We start from the raw sequence: 25,515 nt of genomic DNA, 5'->3' as shown, positions 1-25,515 counted from the left end.
GTTTTGCCAGAACTTTGCTGCCCTCCTGCACTCCATGCAGAAAATGATTTCTCAGATCACAAGCCTGAAATTCACCCTTTTCCTGAAGGCCATTGGACTGAAGGAGGACGATTATCAGCTTTTATGAAAGAAAAAGGCTCCATGTGGTAGGAAGAGGAGGGCAGAGAAGTGGTTGAGTGCCAGTCAGGCTCTGCTCTCAGACTTGCATCAAATGTACTGGAGTGATGTGAGGCACCCAACTCTTGCCTTCTTTCCATGATGACACTGGACGGAAGAGAAAACAGGCTCTGCTGGGGATGGAGCCAGCTCCCAAAAGCAGAAACTCTCCAGGCACCATCTTTTGGCATTTTATTTCCCCTTTAGGACATTGTCACTATCTAGGTCAACGGACAGCTTTCAGATTTTCTTTTGACCAGTGAGATTATGGCTTTTGGCAGCTGGCATCTCCTTTGTCACCCCTATTGTCTTCTTGACCATTGGTGTCCACACTGCTACAGTGCTCCGCTGATTGACATCTTACGTGTTAAAAAAAAAAAAAATTCAGTCTTCCCCTTTTATTACATGTGGGGCTTTCAAGATACTCCCATGATTTTGGGGTCCCATTACAGCTTCTAATGCAGTTTGATGGCAGTTTTTTCACAACTGCATACTCCTGTCCCTGTAGTTCTTCAGCATCCTAGAGTTACTATTTCAGCAGCTCTGTTTCAGCACCGATTGCGACTTGAGAACAGCTGTTTCTGCTGAGGACAGGAGCCCAGAATGATGTCTCCAACCAACGCCAACTAACACTTGTGCCTGTTATTTCACTGTCAGTATTACCAAGGTTCCCGCATTCAGCAGCTAGTCACTTGTTGTAATGGGTAGTGTAAATATTTAATAAGTAGATTCAGTGCCAGCCTACCATACTCTTTTTTCCATGGCAGTAAAGGTGAATATATCATCCAGTAAGCATTCAGTATATGAGAGGGCTTAGTAACATCTCCTACTTCTGCACTGGTAGCATTTGGTCTTTGCCATAGAGTTGGACTTCAAACATATTTTCATGGTCATGAAGATGAATTACATGTAAGCAGTTTTAATGGTGTCTTTCTAAATCACCAGGAAGCTGGAGAAAATCTCCAGAAATAGATCAAAGCTTACAAATGGGTGAAATCTAAAATCCAGTGTCAGCTGTTGGTGCCGGCATAGAAAGGCAGTGTTGAGGGCCCAGTTATTAACATCAGGACATGTCAGACAGTCAAGTGGTAGGGTCACAGGCAGAGGCAGGGCAGCCCAGAAAGGAGCCAATTGGATGTGGACAACCAGAAGATAAAAGAGGAAGAGTTGGGAATAAAATAGTATGGAGTAGCTTTGTTGAACAGGCACAGCCTAAGGCATAAAGGTGATAAATAGGTAGTTATGAGGAGTCTACATGGAGATTTAAGCTGCAGTAAGATACAAGATACAAGCCTGGTGAGGCTATTAGGTTGAACATGAAAATCTGAAGTGAGGCAACCCTGGCAGAGACATCTCTATAGTGTATGCAAATGGCCTCCAAGGAAGAGCTTGACTGAACTGAGAAGTTCAGTAATCCAAGAGGTAACAGCCTAAGAGATATTCTCAGTATTTTCTCCTTGAGTCTCATTCTGCAGATATCTTTTTTTTAAGCATCTTTCAACTCTATCAGCCTACCAAACAGCCAGGCAAAGCTGGGAAATAAGCCTGTTTGGAACAACAAACATCAAGGTGATTTAAGGGGAGAGAGAGAGAACAACTCAGCTAGTTTTCCTTGTCTTTATTTTTAACTTCACAGTGAAAGGGAGGCAAAGTTTCCTGGTAACAAAAAACAAAAATACTGATGCCTTTCATAGCCATTATCACCTCATGAAAAGGGCTAAGTCATATCGTAGGTAAAAGCTGCAAGATAGGGCTACAAGGATGGTGAGGGGACTGGAACATCTCCCCTACGAGGAGAGGTTGAGGGAGCTGCGCTTGTTCAGCCTGAAGAAGAGAAGGCTGCGAGGGGACCTAATATATACTTACAAATATCTGAAGGGTGGGTGTCAGGAGGATGGGGCCAGACTCTTTCCAGTGGTGCCCAGCGACAGGACAAGGGGCAATGGGCACAAACTGAAGCATAGGAAGTTCCGTCTGAACATCAGGAAGAATTTCTTCCCTCTGAGGGTGACAGAGCACTGGAACAGTCTGCCCAGGGAGGTTGTGGAGTCTCCTTCTCTGGAGATATTCAAGACCCGCCTGGACAAGGTCCTGTGCAGTCTGCTGTAGGTGACCCTGCTTCGGCAGGAGGGCTGGACTAGATGACCCACAGAGGTCCCTTCCAACCCCTACCATTCTGTGATTCTGTGAAGATCCCTCAAAAGAGAAGTAATCTGACACTGGCATGATATTTCCAGTTTAACATTGACCTCCTGTTTCCCCACTACTGAAATTTTTTTCTAGTTTCCAGAAGCTTTTAAGAGCTTGGATGAATGAAATGAATAATTTCTAAATTCTCTACTTAAAGCCATCTACAATCACAAATTTTTCTCATAAAAGCCACTGTACTTTGCTTTAAAAAAATTTCTAGGTTGCAAAATAAGATCAAAATTCAGTGTCAACCTGCAGACCTGGCCTGCTTTTCATCAAAAAGCTGCTGTATATCCTAAAAGCTTTGATGAACCCGACAAGATGCAAAGGTTGAGAGAGGGACCAGGTGAATCTCAAACACTTAGTAAAGTTTTGTTCTCACACTGGATAAACTGTGAGGGGATTTGGTTGAATTTTGCTGTAAGTTTGATGTTCTCTCATGTCCCTAATTCAAAGTAAATTTCAGAATGTGTGAAGTCACAGACTTCTACAGTCCGTTAGTTTTAATAGACTTCATTTACATACACACTGTCTCTATACAGAGACATAACAAGATCTAAAGAAATTCCAAATCTAACATACATGTGAACAGGTATAGGAAGACAAGACAGACTAGTATGTCTAACCCTGTGGACTATTTCTGAGCCTGGACTGTGTCCTCACAATTTTAGCAAACTTATGCCTAATAACCTTTACCATTATGAATAATCATATCATCAATTCAACTCTTCCCATCTTTGGATAATACATTTTCCCCTAGCAAGATCTTGGCTGTCATGATAATGTTTACATAGGTCCTCTGTACTGTTCAAGACAAAGCCTTTTCAAACATTTAAAGACGTAGGTTTTTGAAATTACAAAAAATAGTAAGAGTGCATGGCCGAATTCATTCTAAGGACTCTCTCTTCAAGATGTCAGTGTTAAGTCCCTTGAGAAATTACCTTCTTTCTCTTCATGCTAGGGCCATCAGTTAAGCCCTCATATTCATCAGCAGCAACAATCAAAAATCATCCAGTACAGCCATAGACAAACAGACCCTATCTCTGGATTTGGAAGTGTTTGCAGTCCTCACCAAGAGAGGTCTCTCCCTCCTGATTTAGTATCAAGTTGCAAAATAAACAATCAGGTGAAAATTGTATTTCTCAGTTTGGGCATTGCAAAAAAACCCCAAAGTGTTTATTGGAATGAGCTTGACAAACAGTGACTTCTCACCAATGGGCTATCCGTGCATTACCTACAGATCGTTATCTGTTAAATCTCCTTAATAATATACCAGGTTACATACAGATTGTTGATAGGTTCCCTAATGGCAATAGGTGATGGCATAACTGTTCATCAGAAAGGACTTGAAAATTATAATTGTGACATACATATTCGTCTTCCAAAAAGTCAAGCCGATAACAGCACATACTGGGTTTTGGTTCACAGTCTACTCATTAGAACTACCTTGTAAATATTGGATTGGGCATACAACTTATTTTCGTTTTGTTTGAGGTTTTTTTGGCAGAACTATCTGAATACAGAATAAGTTTCAGCCTTGAAAAGTTGCCTAGACCTGAAGAAAAACAATCTAAAGCTACGTAGTAATAGGGATTCAGGACTGAAATCTCTCAACATATATATTAATAACTCTTTGGTGATATAGTCAGCATGTTCCGCTGTTTGAAGTGAAGCTTGATCAGGCCATCTCTATGCCACAACTTTTCAGCAACTAGTGTATTTTCTTCCATTTGGGTTTGTTTTGGTTTCTGAGTTTTTTTGTTCGGATGGTTTTTTTTTAATGTTATGGGTTTCCAAGACACATTGCAACATATCATTGTATTTCTCCATTAAGAATAGTGAAAATTAAAACTTACAGTTAAAATATGTTTTAGGGCCAAGTTAAGTGGTAATTACATTTGTAACAGGTCACATCTCACTGATCAATGTCCATGAACCATGAGTTCACTAGGTCCACAAGGAAAAACTCCCTAAACCCAGAATATTCTGAAAGCAGATTGAAGGCAGATGCAGAGAAGAAAAGAAGGACAGCACCATGTAAATACCATTTGCTCCATGATTATACTATGCTCGGTGTTTTCAAGAGGGAAATTGTTCCAAACACAAACAACATGACAATGAATTTCAGAAAAGGGCAATAGCTTAAACATACAAATAACTTCCCAGAAAAGCCACTGCAATCCATGCTTTCTGTTGAGGTCCTTCAGAAAAGCAAAACAACAAAAGACATGCAAGTTTCCAGACTGACCCTTGCAAAAAGGTCAGTGACAAAACACAACTGATTTTCTGATAACAGGATAACTGATTACAACCATGTATAATTCCTGAAAATTTGAAAGAAGTCTGACACAGAGCAGTTGAAGGAAACAAGGAGCAGTGTCCATTTCTCACCTTGAATTAATTCCTCCACTGACTTTCTGTTGTGGGAGATCTTGAACTCTAGAGAAGGATTTATTTTATAAGGAATTCACTGATATTTACCCTTCTCTCTAGAAGTGTATCTTAAGCTAGTTGCTCTTAAGCTCGCTAGAGGAAAGAAATAAGTACTTTCAGGCAGGATTCACCCAACCTATTTTGCACATCTGCTTTACAATACAGTAAGACTTCACTCGAGAGAGCCCTGTTCCTCTACATTAATGATAAAGGGAATGTCAATAATTCACTCAGAAGCCAAAGTTTACACTACAGATCTCTAAGATTAGATATGCAAAATCTTACCCCTAGGGTCTATAGAAAAAACATGTAAACTTGTCTGGCATGGAAAAAAGATAAAGCTTTGCCAGAGGCGACTCCAGGAGTGTGTCAGAAAAAGGGCTATATAGTTTTCTGTCTGATGCCTGCGATCAGGATGATATCTGGCTCACACTGAGCAATTTACCTGTTTGTCCTGAAGAACTCAGATCCACTTCTTGCAAAGCCCAGGCATTTAGTCCTTAAGACATAAGTCTGAAATAGAAGTTTTTGGAAGGCTGAGAAGGGCAAATCTGAGTCTCTCATTTTCCAGGAAAATGCTGTAATCTTTGAGTAATCCTTTAAGGTGGTGGTGGCAGGGACACTGCTGTTGGTCATGTAAATGGCAAGAGCCAAGACTGATCAGTTTTTTGAAGAACGAAAGCAAGGTCCTGGCCCATGAAACGTACAAGGATGGAGACATCAGTGCTGGAAATCAGGATGAATTTCAGAACATCTCTGCAGTTACTGTTACTGCTGGGAGCTCCCGCTTCTGTATTTCATTTTGGATTGCCATGCCTCCCAAGCAAAACCACTTGGCAAGCCATTTGCCTTACCAGGTATGCTCTGTGAGACCCAAGTAATTTGGATGTACTGGATGTAGCCCAAACACCATCTGGGGCTTGGACTGTCCCTCACTGACTTTTTGGAAACAAGATGTCTACAGACCTGTAAAAACTGTGTCTTTATACAACGTTATGAAGCCAGGAATTTCTGTCAGTAGGTAAACATAAAACAATCAAATTTTTATTCCCATCCTCTTTACTCCCCCACAGTATATTTAAGTATTCCCTTGAGCACATTATCAAATACACAATAAAATGATAACCAACAATAATGACGAGTGATGAGAAAAAAGTGTCCTGGCAGGTGTCTAATAGAACATAATCACTCAACAGGAAGTGTCTGGTACCATTCAGTAACAATATCTCTTAAGCTCAGTATATTTTTCAGATTTCAATATCCAGAAGTCATCCATCCCAATTTTTCCCCAATTTTGTCCACGATTATTGACAAGACTATTACCTAAATGAGTATTAGCTTTCTTAATTAGCCGGCAATTCAGCTGTGAATCACACACAAAACCTTGTCTATTTTAATAAATGGTTACATTGCTTTACTAGTGCTGAGCAATTAATTACTCAGAAACTGTGGTATTTTCTTCGCATTTGCACTGTGTACTAACCCATGTCACTGCCACATAGACTAAGGTTTCATTCCCAATCTAGGTTGCTTACAAAGTATCCAAAAAAAAAGCCAATTAATAGCTTGGAACAGGAATTGTTCCGTGACCCAAATTTTCCTTCCTCTCCAAGAGCAGCCAGCTAACATCTATCTGCTTCAGTGGTGTCCAGTTACCTGTATATAGGTCTAGAAACCTGTACATCTCAAAATCATATTTGAAGACCTTTACTTCCAGGTCATTCTCCCCCTGCGTTCCTATAGCCATTTAGTATGTATAAACAAGGTCTAGGATCTCAGACCTGATTCTTCTTCACAGTCATTCACAGCAGTCAATATATAGCAGGTCTAACCTGTCACAGAAGCTGCCCAAGACACATTTGTCAACTTCAGCAGGGCTGTACTAATTTATACCAGCTCCAAACCTTGCTTACGGTATTTTACATTCACTTTGCCATGGCACGCATGATTACACAAGCTGCAGGGCAGGAAAGTGAATAATTCAGCCCTCTTCCCTCCTCCACCCACATCTTTTATTTGTATGTAGAACACCTACTCCATTTCCAGAGATATATAGATATGCAACATAAGTAAACTAATGAGGTATAGCCTTGAGCCGTATTAACGCTACGTGCCTCAAAAGTGCCTACCTTTGGAAACATGGGACTGCTGTTCAAATGTTGTTCCTATTTTTGTTAATTAATAATAAAATCACGTGAAAATATTACACTGTTTATAAACTAAAACAGCTCCATACAAGACAACAGTAAATAGCCTAGGTGGGCAGTCTGCACAGCCTGTCCTGGGTACTCAGGCTTTTAGGAATGGCTTTTTATCATGCATCTCAGGAAACGTTTATCTGATCAATGAACACTGTGCATAGGCCGTCAGAACATATTGCAGTCCTGTTTCATTCAGGGTTGTTTTGACTTACCAACTCAAGTAGAAGAATGCAAGTAAATTACTTGAGTATTTTGTATTTCAGTATTGAATGCAATCCGGTTTTAATTAGCAGGAACAAGAATTGGTTTGCAACAAGATCTGATAAGCCTCTTGCAGCACAAAGGACATCAAGAGTTCTCACATTAAAAGTGGATCATTGCAACTGATTCGATTCATGGCTTGCCACTCTTCCCTGGAGCCTTCAGAGGTCTCAGCTGCGAGCTTCCCTTTTATCACTGTATCCCATCTTTCTCCTCTGTCCTTTTTCACACTGCTGCCCAAAACTGGTAGTCCACTCTCTGCCTCCACATGCATTCTGTTGGGCTTGAAGATTCTTCTGAGTCCTTTTGCTTTCTCTGTCTAGGGAAACTCACCCAAAGTCACACACTTATTCAAAAGGCTCACTTGCACTCAGGTGCTTAGCTCCATCCCTAACTCCTGGCATCAAAGAGTCTTACTTAAGGTGAAAGATTGAACATGAGACGTACCCACGCAGATGCAAGCATCCCACCAGTAAAAGCTGTCCTGTAATGACAACTGTTGTATCTTTATCAATGCCACACAGCAAACCAGTAACAAACCTTCAAATAGCATCTTTCCACCAGGCATTTAAGGGTGCTTCATAAAGCACTGCTTGCGTACAGATGCAAAAACATGCCTGTGAGAATTTGTAACTTTCAGAGAACAACTCTATTAGTTAAGAGGTTTAGTGGGATCTTTAAAGTTACATAACAAGCCCAAAGCAGAGCTAGAAATAGAGTGCATACCTTCAACTCCTAACATTGTGTTTGCAGCTTCAGTGCTTAGATCCAGTTTTGCTCCAATCCATGTTCCCTTTTACCCATCAGTAAATTGCTAAGAAATCTAGTTCAGAAAAGGATAGGGTAGATTCTCAGCGGGTGTAAACTATCTGAGCTCCATTACAGTCAATAGCTAGCTTAGTCTTCAGCATAAATAGAAAGATTATTACAGTTTTCTATCAGGCATGTAAATATCACTTAAATCTTTTGTCGAATGCCTTCTCTTATTAGGATGACAAGGACTTTATGTAGATGAAGTCTCCTTCACTGAACTGTCAATTTGCTAGTTAACACAGGCATTCTTATCTGACTGATAAAAGGCTGATCAAATGTTCTTTTTATTTAACTAGCCTATTTTTCTTCATGTGTCTCAATGATCATTTATCTTACACATAAAGAAACCACTATTTACTAACAGAATATGCTTTTCTGGGAAAAGACTGACATACTGTATTTCTTGAACGAGTAGGTTGGATTTCTGATAAACCAAATAACCTTAGAAATTTTATGGAGGTCTCTAATAAGCCTTAATAAAGTGCTGGCATCAGCATGCAGGCACACGTGTGCCTCAACCCTACAGGTGCCAATCAAATGCAATCCTGTTGAAATAATGATAGCTGTGTTGTTTCATCAAAATGTAAATTACATGACAAAAGATTGCTGTGATAAATGACACGAGCCAAACAGGGAAGTCCATAATAAGACCATGCTAAGGAACTCTGACTCTTTCATCTGTAGCTGTTATCAGTACCTAAGGAACAGTACAGAGGTTCGTTAGTCCTGTTGTTGGGATGGACTAACAGAGACCAAGAAGCCTCTCTCCATTACTGAAGCAGTCACATTGCTTCACTCCCAGATGCAATTTAAGTCCTGCTTTTGGCTGCTATTGTGAGGATGGCCAAGAGAGGGCACCCGGCCCTTTTTTACACAGATACCCCTGTGCGAACTCCAGCTAACGCCACGGGCCCAACCAGCTTCACTTTTCGGCAAAGCTTCGCACCCCCTGGAGAAAACCAGCATGTCCACCACCCTGCCTGAATCAACCAGCCGCCATGCAGCAAATGCCCCAAATGCTCTAGGAGAAGGGAATTTCTGGCCTGGTTGCACAGGCGTCCCTGACGAGCTGCATCCCATGCAGAACTCCCATGTGTAGATGAACGGGCACCTAAATAATTTTCTCCATAAATACCTGTTTTTATTTAAAACTGAGATTAATCAGAAGTAGCCCTCATGATTTTCACGCCTCAGGTATTCCAGGAAGCAAGCATGTGTGCTGGTGCTGAGGCTGACAGGACAGGTTTAATTGCTTGCCCTTCTTGGCACAGGAAGTGGCATTTAGTAAATTGTTGTTAGACCACTGAAATCTAATAACATGGATCACCGCAAGACAATTACAGCCCCTGAACACCACTGACACTACATGAGTGAATAATAACCGAGTCATCTTTGACAAGGGGATATGTAACCCTCAGGGTATTCAGGAACAAGGTGTGATTTCCAAAATTTGTTTAGGAAAGGTGTTCAAAATTATAAGGCCATTGGCCAAAAAGCAGTCCCTGTGGATTTTAAAGATCTGTGACAGTGACAAACAAAATCATTCTCTAAACCAACCCTATTCAATATCGTTTATGAATGCTCTGTTCAAAACTCTGTATCATTACAATATGGAAGAATATTGGTATAGAAATATACCTACTTTAATGCAGACATAGATATTAAAATACAGATATTGCTAGTCCAGGGATGAGATAAAAAAAATCAACATTAATAATATCCACTTAATGGCACTTTAAAAATACAGTTTCTTAACACAATGTACCTGCCAAAGTTTTCAACTGATTTTACATCATGTCAGGGAATAGCTGGCAATGCTTTCAGCTGCACAGGAAAGCTAGTAATCAATGAGAAGAAATGCAATTCACCATGCTCGATAGATGAGCTAGTGAGGCAGCAATACTTCTGAGAAAATGTCAAGTGTGACACATGGACACACTTTTTTTGTCTTGAGTGCTGAAGTCAAACCTGCTTTCACAGGCAAACTGACACTATAATTACAAGACTTTTCTATTGATACCAAGCAGAAATCATCAATCGCCGTCCAGCAGAAGGCAGGTAAGATTACCCAATAAATATACATTTCCTCATATTTTGAGCTGCTAAAAAGGGTATTAAATTTAGACTGGTTTTCACACTTCAAAAACCTTTTCATTATTTATAAATAAGACGACAGGCATGTATGAAGATATGTCCTTCAAAAGAAGCATACTGAAAGTAGCTATCAGATCCAGTTTTAAATCCTGTTAAATACTGTTCATAACAGAAGTGACGGAACCACAACACATTTCGGCAAGAACTGGAATAATCACTAATCTGTACAAGTTCAAGTGCAGAAATCATTGATGTAAAACCTCAGCTGTGAGGGTTAGATTTTGCCTGAAGCGATACCTGCCAGTAGTCCCATTGAAAGTAGAGTGTAGTCTCGGAGGAATATTGTTAGTGGAATGACAAGGAAAAAAAAAACAACAACTTGACCTTTAAAGCATCAAGTTTAAAATTCTCATCATGGCTTTCACAGATAGCTCTGACTGCTGCCACAAGCTCCCACCACATGTCCCAGCACCTCTTGCCCTTATTAGCAACGCTGTCCCTCATCTCAGCCGCCTCTCTTCCCCGGGATCCAAGATCTGCCCAAGGTACCGCTCCCATTCACCCCATCTCCTCATGTCGCTCCCCCTGAAACCAGCCTCAGCAATGGCTGCACGAACTGAGGACTTGCTGTGCTCAGAGGAACAGCCGCGTCTGGTCCCATTTGTGCTCCGTTTAGAACACTGCTTGGTTCTCCTATTGTGCCCACACAGGCTTTCCAGCTCAGGAACTCTGCTTTTCTTCCAACTGCACTGTTAACACTAACAAAGAAATGACTGCAGCAAGAAAAGTGTCATTTTGACTAATTCTTGTGCGTCTCAGTACCACCACAGAGCAGCTCAATGTCTGATGACTTAATTGCGACTCTAGGGAAAGGCCTGACTGAAACACAAAGCCCATGGCATGCTGACCCTGAGAAACCCCTCAAGACACAAAGTCCTCCCCAACGCCTGAGAAAGACGAAACAAAAAGGCATTTGCCAGCAGCAAATTGTTAGGACACAACTCTACTGTCCTCCGGGCCTGTCCTTGACCAAACCTTATCCCGTCCCTATACAGGCCTATCAAGCAAGATGACCCTAGAGCAAAATTTGCCCACTAGACACCTGCAGAGCGCCAGCACATCATGGCAGCCTTTCACACGAAGGGAGGGTGCCCGGCAGAAACGAGGGAGGCGGGAGCAGGTGGAGGCACGGCCTCGCTGGGGGAGGGCAGGGCGGGAGTGAAGCCAGAAGGCCTGGCAGGCCCAGCACCACGAGGGGACAGGGACTGGGCGGTTGCCTCCGCTACCCGTACGATCCCGGCTGGCACCAGCACCTCTCCTGAGGAGAAAGCGCCAGGGCAAAGGCACGCCCGAGGCTCCTGTCCAGATTTGAGCAGGACCTGAGGAGAGAGGCTCTCGGCCCTGGCGGAGAAGCCTGCGGCAGTGGCAGATCCTCCCTAGCACCTCCCAAGGTGCTTCCTGTGAGGGAGGATGCCCTGACGGTTTGTTGGCCATCAGCCCACTCACTGACGCAGAGAGAAGGTCCTCGGCTGTTCAAATCAGATGGTCCCATATTTCTGCAATTCTGCTATGGATGTATCTGAACACCTTCATTTAAAAAAAAAAAAATACCCTCAGAACACCTCTATTTTCAGACAGAAGAACAAACAGAGGGACAGTCAGGTGTCCAGAGACTCAGACCTTCGTGGCAGGAGGGCAGAAAAACACTGTTCGAGTAACAAAGTTGAAACTTATTCAGAAAGAAAAAAGTCAGGCACATACTGAATTTCTGCAAAGTGATATCTGAAACACAACCAACTTCTGTATAAGTATCAACATGGGGCAATTATCACTAAAGAGTTTCTTCATAGCTGCCAAGATCGTGTTTAAAATCAGTTATGAAGACTACCCGAGTAAGGAAACAGTGATGGCCCCACGGACAGTAGCATAGGTGCCTAGGAATATCATGGAAAGAGGGCAGAAGCTAGAGCTGGAAGGGCAGAATAAGCACAGCTATCTGCATTTTGCTTTTATTTTTTCCTAGATAAACATATCTATGGGTATGTATCAAAAATTCTGTCTGCAAGCTAACGGCAGGTACGTCCTTGTGGTATTCACACAACATAAACAGGCTTCTTTGTAGTGCTTGCTTTTGCTTTTTACTGCAGTTGAGACAAACGCTGCAACCTACTTTATCACAGAGTTAATCATACTCAGGCCTAGAGACACATCTTCTGCATTGCCACTAATAGCTATCCAGTACATCAGGAAAGAGAAGGTATCGCCCATTATCTTTCTTTCATTCCTCACTGGAGCTCAAACAACTATGAGTAGAGCAAGTTCCTCACTACCGTACCTCTCCCCACCATGTTTCCTGCCAATTTATACCAGCCTAATGCTGAGTTTCATTTCTTTAGGAAAAAAGATTACCTTTGGTGTAGCTAGGAGATTGCACAAGTGAAGGCTGGTGCTGTATTGGCTACATCAACCTAGTGATTCACAATAGCGTCTGATTTTGAGGACTGAAAAGGAGAAGAAAAATGAAATGAAAAAAAAAAAATATAGCCTCCTTACAGAAATTCTGGTTACCTGCAGCAGCAGAACAGATAGTTTGATTGGAAGCAATAAAGGAGCAAAGTCACTAACGGGAAAGAGCAAACATGCATTCCCATCTCGGAGCCCTGTCTCTGGCCTTCCAAACTGCTCCCCACAAGCAGCTGCTGCCCTCCAGCACCTATATGGGAAACACAATGTGGCTAACTCTGCTCTTAAAGAGTGCGCTGCAGCAGAATGCCTGAAGAAAGCAGTGTAAAGCTCCCATACAGAGCTGAACAGCTGCTCGCAGACCACAGAGGACTGGGGTCTACCCATAGAGACCGTTATAGCTGAGAGTTACTGAGAAACTTACAGATTTGTTGCAACTGCTGCTGTTCTAGAGAGACAGCAGAATAGCATCCTCAAGAGATATCTACTCACTTCTTTCAGAGGATTTTACCTTGAAGAGGTGCTGTTGCATAAGCTAGGTGCGAAATGAGAGAACCCATCCATGTTCTGTGAAGTTTAATTTGAAGAGTATAAGAGGAAAGGAGAACGGCTTTACATCTGGCTTGAAAAACATTCCCCTGCAGTGTCTGTAGCCCAGCTCAGAACAACACTGGAACATTTTATGCAGAGACTAACCTGAAGAAGCCGACTTCTTCCTCTGGGAGAACAAAATCAGAAGGGATCCTGGAGATAAGCAACAAACAACAACAAAGTAATTTAAATCCTTTTGGTCTGAGTCACAGATGAGGTGCTCTTGATAACAAAGTTAGATGTGTGGTGTGCATGTCCTGATCCCTTATCATGCCCAGTCGTGACTGGTAGCTGAGGGGAGCACCCCACTCCTGGGTCTGGTTTCTGTCAGCCTGAGGTAGCCTGTGTTCGAGGCTGTCCCAGGGTGGGGTTGCCTGTATACAGATACAGTTGTGCCACACCAAGCCAGAGGCTGTACGGACCAGAACAGGATAAAACCCTGCTACAATATCTCTGAATCTCCAAGAAAAATCTCTCTTCCCTTCAACAGAGGAAACAGCAGAGGAAGCCTGTCTCATAGTTTTAGTCCGGTTACATCCTCTTTGAAGGCTCTGAAAAAAGGCAAGGAGCTGATCTGTGAACAGACTACCCAATTTCCCTCATATAAAAACTACTCCATTTTTGTTTGTCCCAGACAGTTATTTCAGCTTAAAGGAGAGACAGAGATAGTTCTTATGGATATTAAATTTTATATCCATGCCAAGCAAGCTGTAGTTTCTGTTTTGCATATTATCTTTTACTAGCTCTTGAAAGCACTGAAAAATAAAAAAAAGTCATACATGTGGAAGGAAGCAATTTGCCAGAAACAGGATAGAGTAGTGCTTATATACAGTAGTGCTGTTTACAATGGTTTCTTTATTTTCATTAAACAATGCACAAGGACCTCCCATGTCTCAGCGAGTCAGAGCACGTGAGCGTGGCTGTCCATTCCATCATTTCACTTGTCCTTCACTTCTCTGCAAGCCTCATGCTCCTGGAGGTGAAGCTGTGGCATGGACGCCCAAAGAAGGCCCGGCCCAGCCGTGCAGCGGGAGTTGTGTGTTCTCAGCTGCTGTCTCTACATCCACACTGGATGCACATTCTTCACATTTGCCCAGAAAAAAATACATTTCCCTTAAAGTATATTAAGCATATAGAGCCAATTATTTTTTCTCTAAGCTTCCCTGTAGTTTAAGCATCGGTGTCCAGGTTGTGTGAAGTATAAAGTTTGTCTTCTCAGAAATGGGGGTCCATGAATTACACCAATCAACTCCAGTTTTAAGATTCCTTCAACCAGCTGTGTCCTTTTGCACAGCTGCATAAGCAGGCCGTATCGTAAAAGCTAAATGAGGAGGTTTCCCTTTTTAACTGTCAGCTTCACAAATCTGACTTCGACACAGAAATACTGATGTGTTCAGGTAAGCTTTTCCTAGAGATTCAACCTGTTCAATTTGTCCACCTGTAAGATTTGCAGGGTTGTATTTTCCACAGCCTTTTTCAGATATTTTTGCATTTGAATTGCAGCATAATTTATTAATGTGATGCTAAGCAACAAACATAAAAACCCCAAACTAATAAGTTTAAAACATGATGGATATACCAGTTCCCAATGAAATTCTTTAGTTCCTGCTACGAAATCTAAGTTCTACAATGGAGATGTCGTTGTGGTATCAGCTACAGGCAATGGAAGTTTTATAGCCCTCTCAGTACATTAAAATATGATGAAAGCTAGCCATGTTCAAAGAAACTTTTCACATACTGGCTGCTATACATTGCTGGCAACACTTATAAAATACTAATTGCTTTATAGCTAATTTTGTCCTGATTCATACATTGCTTAATTAGGATTTTACTCAGGAGCAGATGGCTGTCTTCATTAAATCATGATATATTCTACCCAAATGGAAGCAGCTGGTTTTTTGAATACACTATAATTTATTTCCTACATGCCAGAAATCACTCTGAAGGGAATCCAGACTATAATCATTCAGTTTGTTTTCATTGGACTTATTTACACTAAACTTTGGAAGTTTTTAGCAAACAGAAGTCAAATTTAGGTGACATTTGTTAACAACAAGTGCAAATTTCTATTACTGAACTTGGCACTAGATCTAAATTCATGGAATTACTTCCAGATATACACACACAGTGGTCCCAGCATGTAACATGCTGTATACAGACATCAGTAAAAGCAGCCAACATGCAGAGAGCTTCCAAAATATATCCCAAAGTAGACAAAGCGCAAAAAAAAGTTGTTTTTTTTTTCTCCCATTTCATGATGAAAAACAGAAAGAAACTTGGATGATGAAGAACATTGTTAGATTCCCAAGGACTATTTCTGGCAGACAGCAGAATGAACCTGCCTCTAAAATGACATCTCCTTTTCCTCTTGCAGTTTCACTGAACTGAGCTGGTAGCACAACTAGCAAATGCCACATACGCCGATACATTTTGTAATTCTTTTCAATATATTTAAGAAGAAAGCTTTTCTTAAGAAAGTTTTTTCTTAGATTACTGGGCTCCAGTCGTCTCTCTACAAAAAAAGAGCAGAGTTGAAGCTCCCAGGTTATGTTGTTCTTGCTTCACAGAATCACAGAATGGTAGGGGTTGGAAGGGACCTCTGTGGGTCATCTAGTCCAACCCCCCTGCCGAAGCAGGGTCACCTACAGCAGGCTGCACAGGACCTTGTCCAGGCGGGTCTTGAATATCTCCAGAGAAGGAGACTCCACAACAGGCTCCCTTGGCAGCCTGTTCCAGTGCTCCGTCACCCTCAGAGAGAAGAAGTTCTTCCTCATGTTCAGACGGAACTTCCTGTGCCTCAGTTTGTGCCCATTGCCCCTTGTCCTGTCGCTGGGCACTACTGAAAAAGAGTTTGGCCCCATCCTCCTGACACCCATCCTTCAGATATTTGTAGGCATTTATAAGGTCCCCTCGCAGCCTTCTCTTCTTCAGGCTGAACAAGCGCAGCTCCCTCAGCCTCCCCTCATAGGACAGATGCTCCAGTCCCCTCACCATCCTCATAGCCCTCCGCTGGACTCTCTCCAGTAGCTCTTCATCTTTCTTGAACTGGGGAGCCCAGAACTGGACACAGTACTCCAGATGAGGCCTCACCAGGGCAGTGTAGAGGGGAAGGAGAACCTCCCTCAACCTGCTGGCCACAATCCTCCTGATGCACCCCAGGATGCCATTGGCCTTCTTGGCAGCCAGGGCACACTGCTGGCTCATGGTCAACCTGTCGTCCACCAGGACACCCAGGTCCCTTTCCACAGAGCTGCTCTCCAGCAGGTCCACCCCAAGCCTGTACTGGTGCATGGGGTTGTTCCTCCCCAGGTGCAGGACCCTGCATTTGCCTTTGTTGAACCTCATCAGGTTCCTCTCTGCCCAACTTTCCAGCCTGTCCAGGTCACACTGAATGGCAGCACAGCCTTCTGGTGTATCTACCACTCCTCCCAGTTTGGTGTCATCAGCAAACTTGCTGAGGGTACGTTCTAACTCTTCATCCAGGTCGTTGATGAAGAAGTTAAACAAGGCTGGGCCCAGTACTGACCCCTGGGGGACACCACTAGTTACCAGCCTCCAAGTAGACTCAGCGCCGCTGATGACAACCCTCTGAGTTCTGCCATTCAGCCAGTTCTCAATCCACTTCACCGACCACTCATCCAGCCCACACTTCCTGAGCTTCCCTAGGAGGATATCATGGGAGACTGTGTCGAAAGCCTTGCTGAAGTCTAGGTAGACAACATCCACGGCTCTCCCTTCATCTACCCAGCCAGTCATGTCATCATAGAAAGCTATCAGATTGGTCAGGCATGATTTCCCCTTGGTGAATACATGCTGACTACTCCTGATAACCTTCTTTTCCTCCACTTGCTTCATGATGGCCTCCAGGATAAGCTGCTCCATCACCTTTCCCGGGATGGAGGTGAGGCTGACCGGCCTGTAGTTCCCTGGGTCCTCCTTCTTGCCCTTTTTGAAGATTGGAGTGACATTGGCCTTTCTCCAGTCCTCGGGCACCTCTCCTGTCCTCCAGGACCTTTCAAAGATGATGGAGAGTGGCTCAGCAATGACATCCGCCAGCTCCCTCAGCACTCATGGGTGCATTCCATCGGGGCCCATGGATTTGTGGACGTCCAGATTGCTTAAGCGATCCCTCACACAGTCCTCCTTGACCAAGGGAAAGTCGTCCTCTTTGTAGGCTTCCTCTCTTACCTCTGGGGCCTGGGATTCCTGAGGGCCTGCCTTGGCACTGAAGACTGGAGCAAAGGCGGCATTCAGTAGCTCTGCCTTCTCTGCATCCTCCGTCACCAGGACACCCACCTCATTCAGCAGTGGCCCCACATTGTCCCTAGCCTTCCTTTTGCTGCTGATGTAGGTGAAGAAGCCCTTCTTGTTGTTTTTGACATCCCTTGCCAGCTTCAATTCCAGGTGGGCTTTGGCCTTCCTCGTTGCATCCCTGCATGCTCTGACCACACTCCTATACTCTTCCCAAGTGGCCTGCCCCTCTTTCCACATTCCATGGACCTTACTCTTCCACCTGATCTCCACTAGAAGCTCCTTGTTTAACCATGCAGGTCTCCTGCCTCCTTTGCTCGATTTCTTTCTCAGGGGGATGCACCGCTCCTGAGCGTGGAGGAAGTGATGTTTAAAGAGTGACCAGCACTCTTGGACCACCCTGCCTTTGAGAGCCCTGGCCCACGGGATTCCTCCCAGTAGTTCCTTGAAGAGGCCAAAGTTAGCCCTCCTGAGGTCCAAGGTTTTGATCCTGCTTATCGCCCTGCTTCCTCCACGCAGGATCCTGAACTTGACCATTTCATGGTCACTGCAGCCGAGTCTACCTCCGACCTTCACATCCTCCACCAGTCCCTCCTTGTTTGTTAACACAAGGTCCAGCAGCGCGCCTTTTTTCCTCGTTGGTTCCTCCACCACTTGCATCAGAAAGTTATCATCGATGCTCTGTAGGAACCTCCTGGATTGCGCCTGCCTAGCTGTATGGTCTTCCCAGCTGATGTCAGGGTAGTTGAAGTCCCCCATGAGAACCAGGGCCTGTGATTGTGAGGCTGCTTGCAGCTGCCTGTAGAAGGCCTCATCAATTTCCTCCTCCTGGTCAGGTGGCCTGTAGTACACACCCACCGTAATGTCACCCTTACGAGCCTGTCCCTTAATTCTAACCCACAAGCTCTCAACTCGTTCCTTATTTGCCCCCAGGCCAAGCTCAATGCATTCCAGTTGCTCCCTCACATACAGAGCAACTCCACCACCTCTCCTTGTTGGCCTGTCTTTCCTAAAGAGTCTGTAGCCATCCATGACAGCATGCCAGTCATGCGAGTTGTCCCACCACGTTTCTGTGATGGCGACCAAGTCGTAGTCGTCCTGCTGTATAATGGCTTCCAGCTCCTCCTGTTTATTGCCCATGCTACATGCGTTGGTATAGACACACTTGAGCTGGGCTGTCAATCTCACCCCTGACCCTGGCACACCAAGCCTAGGCTCATCCCTAGTGAGCTGGGCGATGTCCCCTTCCCCCTTCGAACCTAGTTTAAAGCCCTCTCAATGAGCCCCGCCAGCTCGTGGCCAAGAATCCTTTTTCCCCTTTGAGATAGCTGTGATGCACCTGTTGCCAGCAGGCCCAGTGCTGTGTGCACCTCCCCATGATCAAGGAAGCCAAAATTTGACGGATGGCACCAGTCCCTGAGCCACCTGTTAACCAGGTGAGTTTTCCTGCCCCTTTCAGTGTGTTCCCTGCCACTGAAGGGATGGAGGAAAACACCACCTGCGCCCCTGATCCCTCAACCAGTCGCCCCAGTGCCCTGAAGTCCCTTTTGATGGCCTTGGGACTTCTCTTTGCTATCTCATCCCCGCCAACCTGCATTACCAAGAGGGGGTAATAATCAGAAGGCCACACCAGACCAGGGAATTTCTTCACAACATCCCTAGCCCGGGCCCCAGGAGGCAGCAGACTTCCCTGTGGGATGGGTCCGGTTGGCATATTGGGACATTTACCATGCACTGATATGCAGAAGTGAGAGAGCCTGATTGTACACACAATGATCCAAAGCTCCTGCTCTTCCATGCAGAGAAACTTCTGTGGTAGAACCTAAGATCATTCTACACATCTAAAATTTCAGATGCTGCTCAAAGCCTCTTGAAGTACTGAGGGAGAGCAAGACTCATAGATGATAAGTTCCAAAAATATACTGTTTAAATACAGTTTGGTAACCAGGCACTGATCTTACATTCTTTGTACAGTATTACTCCTTCTGGATCCTTGTTCCTCCTCTGTTTCCCCTACCACCACAGCTCAGGCCTCTTGCATCTTACTTCATGTCTCATGATTGTTTTCTCCCTATTTTTCGACTGTTTCTTTGAGTTCAAATCAATTCTGCTGCATACCTTTTCTTAGTAAGTTATACATTGTAAATGCAGTAGCTACTCAGTAAATGTCTAGCAGGAACTGTGCTTGTATGTGTGCACACTACATTTAAAAATTAGACAATCACAGCACTTGTAATTACCCTGTACAATCCTTGCTAGGAGAGCACTAGAAGGTCTGGTTTTACCAATGACAAATTCCATTTAGATATCAAGTTCCTTTTTCAGATTTGAAAGGAAGTAACAGCAACTTGTTCTATATAACATCAAGTCTTTGAGCAGCCATATCATGATTTGTCTAATTTTCCAGAAATAAAAGCAACTCATTATAAAAGCCCAATTTGATTTCAATTAAGCCACAGCATCTATACGAAAGAGCATATCAGAAAAATATACACTGTGATCCATTGCAAATAGAGACAAGAAAGCCTCTGAAACTAGGAGGGACGTATCAATGCATATATATCCATCAAAAGTTTCCCCCCAAAACCCCACTATGAGTTGCCTTAGTGTGCCAGTGTTTTCCATTTTCCACTCAAATTCAATTTAGAAAGAAAGTGTTGTTTCAGCTCATGAGCTTGTTGGCAAATTGCCTAACCCAAAAGCTAGAAATTCAGTGACTGACTTCTAAGTCAACATTCAGGTTTTTGAAAAGGATTAGATTTTCTTTTGGAAGCCAATTTCATTTGGAAAAAGTTATGGGACAGGAAAGCCTATTAATCTAAAATATAGGACACTAATTATTTGGGGAAAAAAAGTGTAGTCTCAAAACACTGTATGACATGCTAGCAATTCGATGAGCCTTTCATCACTTTGTCACCATCTATTCATGTGTACATTTTATGGTTCCCTTTCTCTCAAAAACCAAGAACAAAATTATTCAGACTTATGAACCTAGCATGTCTCTATATCATCCCTTCGATGGCAGGGAACAGCGCAGATAGACCACAGCACCTTGCTTTGGTATGAATGGGAATGACAGCAAGCAAGAGCGAGGCCAGATGATTTTGACTAAGAAACACTCCTAGGAAAAGGAGGTACACTGACTATTCAGCAATTCAGCAAATGAGCAAGTGTCCTATCACACCCTCCTGTTTGTCTGCACTAGGTCTCATTTATGACAGATACACCTTCTCAGCAGCTAAGAAAAACCATTCCTGTCAAAACAGCAGAATTGTCTTTCTCAAGCTTGCTTTCAAAGCAGTTCTTAAAGAAATGGTATTACCTCAGGGAAGGTACCAACCAAGCTTAGGAAATTTCTGCTCCCAAGATGACAGTTTCATATACTTATCAACAACATCAAATCAGAGGGCTGTGCTTTGCAACTGTAACCACAGAAACAGATACCAGCACCTGTACTAATAGAGACCCGGGATTCCACTCTGCATAACTTACCTCCTCAGAAAAAATCCTTACTTAACAAGGCCATGCAATTAAACAAATATTATTCCAGCATCTCTTACCTCAGTGATGTGGAGCAGTCTCTTGCTGCCAGGGACAGAACTAGAGCCTCATGAACTTGCGGCTTTTAGAGCCCCCAGATCTGCCTAGCTCAACAGGTAAGCTATCTCCCAACTACTGTTCCACCACTCTGCTTCTTTTATTCTTCTATTTTGGTTTCCCTTGTCTTTCTCGTCTTTATTCTCTTCTCCTTCATCTTTTTCAGCCATATTCTTCACACCCCCCTACCCTGTCCTGATCTTCTGCTTCTCTGCAAGTAATGCCAAGGAGTAACCAACACTTAAGGTCAAGGCCGATTGCGGAGACGGGGCTTGTCAGGTGGCTTCCCTAGCCAGAACTGTCACTGACTGCATTTCGCATCATCTGCACTATCCTCTGTCAGAAAACAAAGGACGACACAGTGTGCCATGTCCTGGCATGCGTCTCCCTCCAGTTTAAGTTTTCCTATTCCCACTACTGGCTGAGGCACCGGACTGTCGCTTTTCATGTGTAATGGTGGAACAGCACCCACATGCCCTAAAGCTAAGGGAATATGCATTATGTGGTACCTGTGGCATACAGAACGGCATTTTGCTCAGGAGAAAAAGTGGTTATTTTGGATTACGCTCTTTAACAAAGGATGGACGTGAAAATAAATAAGCCCCACCAACCCCTTTCAGAGATAAATTTTCTTGTAGTTCGTAATAATAAATATGTAACTGCATTTTTTAATGCATCTGGCAAACACAGCTCGAGTGATAGTAAAACTGACATGCTGAAGTAGTAATGATATGCTAAATTTGACATCTTACTTTCCCTAATGCATCAGGACACTGGAACCAATCATTCATAAAGTCTCCTTTGAGGTTTATGGAGATCACGTTGAAGTGACATTCCATGGTGGCTGTTTTACATCTATTGGAATGTAAAGCCAAAAAATGTAAGTGTGCAAATACAGGGAATCTACTCAGTAAATTGTGTTTCTGTGTTAGGTCAATAAAATCTAAAAATAATTTAAAATGTCATTAATACAATCCTATTTCCAATCAGAACATTCACAAAACATTCATCTTATAAGCTGCTTTTGTGTGCAGCCTAATATAATCTCCAGATATTTGTCAAGAAATAATTAGCTGATACAATTTCTTGTATTTTATATTTCATCTTAGTTCTAACTGCTGGAAGGAGACTCACAGAGGGATGGAGAGAAAGGCTGGTAAACAGCGTCTACTCTCTCAAGTAAAAGAGCTTCACTGCTCATTCCCAGGCCAATCATCTTGCTGCATTATATTAATTTACTCCAGAACTTCCTTTTGAAGTGAACCCACTTCTTTCCTCCAAGACAAAACTGGAGTGTAGTTCTGAGACTTTCACGCTAGGACTGGTTGCTTCAGGCAGGATGAGCAGGGCTGTGCCCAGCTGGGATCTCTCCATCCTAAAAACTCATTCAGTCATTTCCCACCAGGCTTCGAACCTCCATGGCCTTTCACACCACCTCCATGGGCAGGCAACATACATTTTGGGCTCCAAACTACATGAGCATGCCTCTCGGATCCCAAAGTGTCTCAAAACATTCCTCAGAGTATTTCAGGAACCTCCATCTCCCTTCTTTCCATCTCCCCCCATAAAGGACATTTGGGAACAAGAGGAGCATAAGAAAACTGCTGTGGAAGGAACTGCAGCTATTCATACAGTGTCAGGCACCATTCAGCCCCAACACCTCCTCATGTTGTCAAATACAGAACTATGCATGTGAAAACATGTTTGTGTGTTTGCACGCATATTTCACTACTCAAAACAGCAAGGGAGTACAGACTGCATTTGTTGTATTTGTACAATACTCAACACAACAGAGGTCCAGTTCTCCTGTGACTTCTGAAAGGTGTCTTGATTAACTCATTCTTTAAGTCTCACAACAGTAGCAACAGACCCACTGTGCAGCAGACGCCTGTTCTTCTCCGTACCACGGGTAAATGGCATCTTCTCTTCTGTATTGCACACCTAAGGCACATTTATAAAAGCTGTACCTTCTGCACAGAAACCAGTCATTTTGCTGTCATAGTGGCTGTGAAGAAGTCTTTATGACAAGATATTTTTTAGGACATTCTCTTTTGTAAAAGCTGGTAATTTTCCATTTATCATTAGTTATCTGATGTTGTGGAATGACGATCCTGGGAAAGGGATGGTTGTGACTACCCCCTAACATATCCCACAAGCTCTTAGTCCAGATTTAACTTTAATGTTAAAAAAAAAAAAAAAAAAAGGGAAAAAAGTCAGCTTTGCCTTTACATTCAAACGTATGCAAAGCTAAAGCAAAAATACCCAGAAAAAGAACAGACCAGAAAGATCACCATAGCCCATCCAAAGATGACACCATTCTGTTCTTTGGACACGCACTGATATAACTCATATTAAGCAAGCCAGAGTAATAAGAAATGACCGCAGTGGGATAGGGGGATCAGATCAGTAGCAAGAATTTTGGATTATTTTTTTTTTTATTACTCTATTTATTAAGTTGGCTGTCCAAGGTTTCTCCAAGTTAATGATGCAAATGCAGTCAAACTTTTTGCAGTTCAGTGCAACCCAGGGACTATCCCAATTGAAGGGCCTCATTTAAAATACGCTGGCTAAGATCTTGTAGTCCTTGGCTGCACTGGGAACGCACAGCTTCAAATTAGTTCCAAAAATGCTGTACAAGAAATCCAGAGTCATCATGTTTACTACTTCACTTTGCTGAGACTTCGAGTGACTTCGTGCTTGCTGTTGCATTTCAAAGCATACCTTGTGGTTTGCAGTTCTGTTTCCTGAACAGACTCTCTCAGACATTTTCCACACTGCTGGTAAGTTCGAGGATCTGGGAACTGAGGGATATTTATCACCTTGGTAAACACCAAACTACAGGTTTTACAGAAAGAAGCTGAGACTCGAGTTCCTACTGAACATTTCCAAAGGCTGCTGACAATTTGTTTCATATTTCTGAAGCAATATTGAAAAGGCAGCACTTGAAAGTAATGTTCTATTTTGAGATCTCAGTAAAAATTCATAACAGCAGTAATAACAAAAGAAATAAGACACAACCGAGCACAACACTGCATGTGATGTCTTCACTTCCTGTATCATAAACAAATTTTTAATAAGTGCAAGTTTGGTTTGGTATAGAAAGAAGGTGCTGCCCTTGCTGATCTGGGTTGCAGACTGAGGGTCAATGGCAATATGCTCTACTGTTCAAAATTAAGGACAGTCATCACAAGTGATGCTGTTATCGCTTCCTAACAGGTACTTAATATAATCATAAAATCATCAAGGTTGGAAAAGACCTCTAAGATCATCAAGTCCAACCATCAACCCAACCACCATGTCTACTAAACCATGTCCTAAAGTGCCACATGTACATGGTTTTTGAACACCTCCAGGGATGGGGACTCAATCACCTCCCTGGACAGCCTGTTCCAATGCCTGACCACTCTTCCAGTAAATAAATTTTTCCTAATAACCAATCTAAACCTCCCCTGACACAACTTTAATCCATTGCCTCTCATCCTATTGCTAGTTACTTGGGAGAAGACACCAATATCCACCGCACTACAACTTCCTTTCAGGTAGTTGTAGAGAGCATCAGCTAAACCTTTGTAACTGCCTATCTGAGTGTCTCTCATTTGCCCCAGCTGCAGATAAAATGTATTGTGATGGCTTAATTGTTTACCACTTGCCACTTAAGCTGGTACCTGACCATGCATGTGATCTTATGTGCACACTAGTTGTGAATCAAAGTGCATTACTTTAACCCACCTCATACTTTATGACTGCATCAGGGCAGGAAGAGGACCTTGGTAGGTTCTGTAGCTCAGGTGATGTAGGGAAATTCATCAAGTCATGGTAACACCAAGTAGTTCTGTAAGTTTTTATCTATACTCTTAAAGTCTGTGGAGGTCCTGAGGACTAATTCATTTCACAAGGGATATTATATTTAATACTTCAACTTCTGCAAATGAAAATACTTGTATGAGAGGCAGTGCTAGTGCAATGCACTCAAAATTCATGGACTAGACTCAAAATAAATTAGAAGATTGCCAAAAAGAGCTGAGATTTCTTACTTGTTTTCTGGGTTTGTTTGTGATCCCATCCCTCCCCCAATCCCCCTGGAATCTTTCCACATTTTTTCCCTAAACCCTGCCTGCTAAAGTCCTGCTCTTTAACATGTGAACACTGAGATGCTTGAATTTTCATTCAGGAACAGGGATTTGCAAAAAGCTATTTGTTAGCATGAGGCTTTAGGTAAAAGTATGGAAGCTATAAACTCAACAGACAAGGCAGCCTTTTAGTAGCATATACTTCAAACTCGTATGTGAGTGGGTATTAAAAAGAGTGGCACTTTAGTACAACAGCCAAGGACTGACATCTACAACTAAGCATAACATTTTCTTGCCTGGATTTAAGGGACTAAGAAAATAAAAGCAAGGCTGATTTTAAAAGGTTAGGGTTCTAGTTCGCAGAAATGTTGTGAAAACAGCTTGGGTTAGTATTG

The 25,515-nt window shown here is 42.9% G+C and overlaps 1 protein-coding gene across 7 annotated transcripts in view; it reads right to left on the bottom strand.

Moving 5' to 3' along the window:
* Window positions 1-25,515, bottom strand: part of LOC104331505 (protein TUNAR) — a 173,223-nt gene that overhangs the window by 76,172 nt on the left and 71,536 nt on the right. The window contains exons 3-4 of one of the 7 annotated variants that reach the window (XM_075427355.1): window positions 13,308-13,355; window positions 12,558-12,649 (exon numbers count right to left, since the gene is read on the bottom strand). The exons of the other annotated variants lie outside the window; for them this stretch is intronic. The gene's annotated coding sequence lies outside the window, so the exon portion shown is untranslated. The remainder of the gene's footprint in view (window positions 1-12,557; window positions 12,650-13,307; window positions 13,356-25,515) is intronic. 7 annotated transcript variants of the gene reach the window in all.

Source organism: Opisthocomus hoazin, chromosome 7 (assembly GCF_030867145.1).
Source record: "Opisthocomus hoazin isolate bOpiHoa1 chromosome 7, bOpiHoa1.hap1, whole genome shotgun sequence".
Taxonomy (NCBI): Eukaryota; Metazoa; Chordata; class Aves; order Opisthocomiformes; family Opisthocomidae; genus Opisthocomus; species Opisthocomus hoazin.
The sequence above is the reverse complement of the archived record's forward strand: the minus strand, read 5'-3'. Positions and strand labels throughout refer to the sequence as shown.